Source organism: Gossypium hirsutum, chromosome A05 (genome assembly GCF_007990345.1).
Source record: "Gossypium hirsutum isolate 1008001.06 chromosome A05, Gossypium_hirsutum_v2.1, whole genome shotgun sequence".
NCBI classification, from domain to species: domain Eukaryota; kingdom Viridiplantae; phylum Streptophyta; class Magnoliopsida; order Malvales; family Malvaceae; genus Gossypium; species Gossypium hirsutum.
The window spans coordinates 109,758,984-109,764,983 of NC_053428.1; positions in this window are offsets into that span (position 1 = coordinate 109,758,984).

Consider the following 6,000-nt stretch of genomic DNA (forward strand, 5'->3'; position numbering starts at 1 on the left):
CCGATTTGCTCCTCGTCTAATACAGAGATGCCAAATCTGTCATCTTGGATCTGCTTCGATGTAAACACATGAAGATCAGATCTGTTATGTCTTCGATCTGCTCCCCGTCTAATACAGAGATGCCAAATCATCTTGGATCTGCTTCAATGAAGGTCCAATCTATTATGTCTTTGATCTGCTCCCTGTCTAATACAGAGATGCCAAATCATCTTGGATCTGCTTTAATGAAGGTCAGATCTGCTGTGTCTTCGATCTGCTCCCCGTCTAATACAGAGATGCCAAATCATCTTGGATCTACTTCAATGAAGGTCAGATCCGCTATGTCTTCGATCTGCTCTCTGTCGAATATGGAGATGCCAAATCTGTTTCTTCGATTTGTTCTCTGACAGTACAGAGATGCCAAATCATCTTAGATCTGCTTCAGCGTAAACACGTGAAAGCTAAATCTGTTATGTCTTCGATCTGCTCCTTGTAAACGCAAGGATGCCAAATCATATTGGATCTACTTCGATGTGAAAATATCCGAAGGTTAGATCTGCTATGTCTTCAATCTGCTCTCCGTCGAATATAGAGATGCTAAATCTGTTATCTTTGATCTGCTCCCTGCCAATATAGAGACGCCAAATCATCTTAGATTTGCTTCAACGTAAACACGTGAAAGCCAAATCAGCTATGTCCTCGATCTGCTCCCTACCAATACAGAGACGCCAAATCTGTTGTTTTCGATCTGCTCTCTGCCAATACAGAGATGCCAAATCTGTTATCTTCGATCTGCTCTCTGCCAATACAGAGATGCCAAATCTGCTATCTTCGATCTACTCTCTGACAATACAGAGACGCCAAATCATCTTGGATTTGCTTCAACGTAAACATGTGAAAGCCAAATCAGTTATGTCTTCGATCTGCTCTTTGCCAATATAGAGATGTCAAATCTATCATCTTCGATCTGCTCCCTAACAATACAGAGACGCCAAATCATCTTGGATCTGCTTCAGTGTAAATACTTGAAGGTCAGATCTGCTATGCTTTAGCCTATTACCCTACTGCTTAAGGGGTTAAGGCACACTAATCTTCATTGTCCCTTGAAGGACACAACCTGTATAATGTGTATGAATTCATGCCTATTGATTAGGATGCTTATGATTAAAATAGGTCAAATACTCCTAATTAAACTTGTTATAATGCAAAATGTTTATGACTATGACCCCTATTCAGACGTCACTACTCATTCTTTTATCCAAGCTCATCCTTATTTATCTCAAAACATCATTCTTTACTCAGCCCATGGGTTTGTACTATTCTTCAAATGCTATGACTCATCAAAGATATTTGTAAGATGATCATCTCTTAGGATCTAATCGTTTGATTTGTCCAATCATCATTTTGGACTAAAGAAAGAATTTTCTCGAGTTCTTTCAAACCTCACTTACATGAATTCTTCGAACAATTGTTCTGTTTTAGTTTATTGTATTATCTAGAAATTTCCAGAGTAATGAGCAAAACTTCATTTGTGAAAATTATTTAGTTCATCTATCATTATTTTAATGCAACATACTTTAAGAATATTGGAAGATGAATTTAATCTTGAGAATAATTAGATTTGAATAAATTTGTCAAAAATACAAAGGAAATTTATCTGAAAGCCTATCTTTGAGAAGAAAAAGAATCTAAACGCAAACAGGACAAAAGTTAGATGCCCTAAATATCGCCGCTTGAGCGTTTATATGCCAGCTCCACGAAGACTTTCTTGAATTCAACATGTGTTTAAAATATCTAAAGTACTTTGTTGATGCCCCGATATGCAACGCGCTTCACTCTTCATTGAATCAGATATAGCAAGATTACCGTGTGCTCTTCAAAATTTGAGCTGTCCTTTCGGGTTTTCAACTCAAAACCCCTTTGGTCACAAGGCGCCATTTACGGGTTTTCACTTTGGCCTCTTCATTTTTTCTTTTTTATTTTTTCTTGTATTTTCTTTTTCTTTTCTTTTTTTCTTTTTTTTTTGAAATAGAAGTCCCGAAGTGCCCTTTGCGGGCTTTCACTTTGGCTTCCTTTCTTCTTCAGACAAAGTACTCCTTGACCGAGTCCGAATTCACTAGATCAGATAAATTCTTCCTATCCATTTCTTGTCAAAATCAGTGCACCTCTAGAGAAAGCCCTCTTCGCAACATATAGCCCTTCCTAATTCGACATCCTTTTGCATGGAAAGAATCTCTTTCAGCACAAGGTTTCCTTTATGAAATTCCTTTGGACGAACCTTCTTTGTCATAAGTCTGTGTCATCCATTCTTGGTACATTTGCTTAGGATGAATACTTTCAAGTTAAGTTTACTAGAGGTATTCAATTCTTGACTCCATCAAAGCTTAGAGGAAAAATCTTAATTCATAAACCCATGAGAAAGGGATTGCCCCAGCAGCGGTCCTGGCTGTTGTTTGTCAAACCCTACAAAAAGATGGTTCAATGATTCTCATCAGACAAGAATGAAGTTGCTGAGTTTATCCTTCAACCTGGAAAGCTGAGGTACAGAGATTACTCCCGGGGCATACATCCCACCATGACTCGATGATGTTTTTGAAGCATCCCTAATCTTCATAAATTGCCCCCAATTGTGAAGCTGCCAAATGAGCGTAGCAAATAGGAGCCACAAAAAATATGGCTGTGGTGCTCCTTTGGTACATATAGGATAGAGAATGAACAAACTCTTGCAGATCATCGACCGAAAACCCAGTCTGGTCTAAGAGAACATGATAGTGGGCCTGCCTCGTGATTCCAATCATTCCAGCATGGGTACCAAGGTAAAAATCATTGTTCTTTGGATGGTATACTTTGTTTTCAATGACAGTTCTATGTAGCACATTGTCAGGAGATCCTTGCTGAAAAAAAAACTTGGTATGATGGTTTTTCGTACAACAATAACCACAATCTTTAGGGTTCCACTTCTCGTCAAGGAACTTGCAAGCCTCAATAACTTGACCAAAACTTGATTGAATTGAGACCCACTAACCCCATCCCTAAAAATAATGATTTGATCAGGTTTCCTCTTCCCTGAACTTGTATAAAAGTCTAAGAGAGCTTCCTTCATGATATCGTTATCCACTTTGTCAGAAATTGGTTTTGAAGAAAGAATCTATCATTTTAAGCTTCAGAGACTGTGTACGACCTGATGCCCCATAGCTGGTAAATTAATGGCTACCGCTTGGAGCTAACAATCGCAGCTATTGACTACACATCAGACTACTCAGGAAAGCCAAACATTGCACCCATTCCAAGGATGATGGTTGGAACCTTTAAAACAACTGGAATTGAAGGTGTTTGCCCCAACGTAAGCATAGAGAGTAGACGGTAGTTTCTTATGCCAATTTTTACCAGTCTCGATCATCTTCTGTAATTTGTTTTTTTTCTTCTTCTTTTTCTTTTCTTTTGGCAACCTTTGTTGTACTGTGGTATGGCGCATTATATTTGAAAAGATTGTAAACTTTTGGCATTGTGCAGTTTTATATAATCTTTTTTTTTTGAAATGGATAACTTTTGACTTTGTAATATTGGCATATGAAGCTATCTCCCCCTCTTAATAGAGTAGTTAACATCCACAAAGATGAGTCATTGTCAGCTTGAAACTTTTGACGAGTTCAGGCCCATAACATACATGCCCCATAAGTCTTGACTCCTTTAAATTTGGCATTCATTGTACAACTGATGCGATCCCTTTCCATGGTGGACCAACAGTGCCCCAAAATCTCATGTTTATCCTGACAATTGCAAATCCTCCTGCATGCGTCTTTGGACCACATTTTTGAATTCCTATAATAGTCTCAACAAGGTCTTGTTTTGTCTCCTCAGCTAATTCCAATTTCGCAATCCTTCCTTCCTCTAAGGCTATATTTCCTACCACCACTTCATGGGGTAAAAACTATTTTCAACAAATTCAGAAATAAGTCACAATTTCTGTCACCTTCAAAGTACTGAGATTCCTCTAAACACATATTACACTCAAAAGGAACTCTGAATCTATAGTATCGTTGCCCGTGTCATTGATATCTAGGGATCTATGATAGGCACACAAAAGAATATACAAGGAATAAATGAATTTAAGAATGACTATTTACATGAAATGAAAATTTATAAAAAATCTCAAAGGTCAAAAGAATCAGAATGAAAGAATATTTACTCGGATAAATAATAAAAGTATGTTTTATTGAAAATAAAAATGTCTGAACATGAGCCCACTTCTCAAAAGAAATCTCATTACTCCTAGGCTTTAGAGCAACAAGAGTGTTCTGAATATTACTACGTAAAATTCCTAAAGATTACAGGAAGTTCTTCTGCAGTCCAATTGTTTAAAGAACTTCCCGGTTCGTAAGGGCGAATACCCTCAAGGTTTCTTTGTTCAGTCCCTTCCTCATGTATGACATTGATGGGACGATTTTCATTTCCAAACACCCCTTCTCCGGGTAAGCTATCCCTCCTGACACAAAAGTCGAGGATATGTAAGGGAACGTCGTTAATTCCCATTCAACTTCTTTTTCACTCAGCCGTGACCCTCTTCTCTCTCTCTCTCTTTTTCTTTCTATTTTTAATAACTTTAACTAATTAGGGTCTTTTTATGGATTTAAATGCATGTGATGTGATGCAATGCAAATGCATAAATGTAAAAGAAAAGGAGATGTTGATCTTGAATTCAATTCCATTAGAATAACTTTTCTAGAAAACAGATTTCTTTACATGAAAATAGATTACATATGCGATCTTGCCCTTCATAGTCCAAGTAAACGCTGATCTTTTCTTCATGGTCGAATCCTGTAAATTCTCCAAAAGATGCATTTTCTAGCTCATTGCTGCTTAATCTGAGCCTCGATCTCTTGCTCGCTTATCTCCATGATACTCATCAAAAAGTGCCAACTCTTGGATAATCTTCGTTAGCAATTAAATCAAGTCATGTATTCATTCGTGGACTTCCGGCTTTCTCTCGTCATGCTCTTGGATAACCTTTGTTGGCTTGAATCTCTGGCAATTACATCATGTATTCCTCCGTGGACTACCAGTTTTCTCTCGTCGTGTTTACTTGGACTATATTCAGACGACCGCACTATAATCTACTTTATCAAGAAATTCGTTTCCTTATGACACTATTCTATTTAGGAATCGAATTTCGAATCAACACCTTCTTTTCTTTGATGTAATGTAATGCAAATGCATGAATGCAAAAAGGTATCGATCTCGATTCAGTTTCATTTTAGAAAACGTTATTTAATGAACAAAAGTCTTTTCATAAAATGGATTACAAATACGCTTTCGCTCGTAGGCCCAGAGTCTTAACCCTATTTAATAACAAAGTTAACTTTCGACCATGATCTGACTGTAGCTCATATTGGTGCTCAACATGCTCGCCCTTTCTACCAGTATCTGTAAATGATCAGCTATCTTTTGAATTTGAATTACGGCTTCACCTATAAAGTAAGCTTTACAGCCAAAGACACCTCCTCCAATGCCTGTGAAGTTGCTCTGATTACCTTGAAAGAAAGATTGGCGAACAAGTAGGCATTCCAGCTCCGCAGCATACTGCCTTAAAATGATATCAAACATCCTCAGTGCTTCTTGAGAGTCTTCAAATTTCTGCCCCTACAGAACATTTTGAATTGCTCGCATGGGTATCTTCGCAGCATAGCTAATCTCTACTTTCAAAGTTTTTAAACAATACGATCTTCTTTAATCTCATGCTTATTTGGGTTGTCCCGGCCATTAGGTCTTGCATTTCCATTATTTCTGATAGGTGAATCATCCTAAAGTACCACAGTAAATTCCAGCTTGTTGTTTGGTAGTCGTCCTATAGTAAGTGAGCCTTTCTACCATCATAAGCAAAATTCTTTCCATCCAATTCAATTTTGTATGTCTTATACCCCTACCATCCACGAGGTGACTATCTTTATCTATAATGGTAGAAGTGTCCCTCAATACTCCCCACTCTCACCTTGAATTGTTCATCTATCTTCATGTCAAACA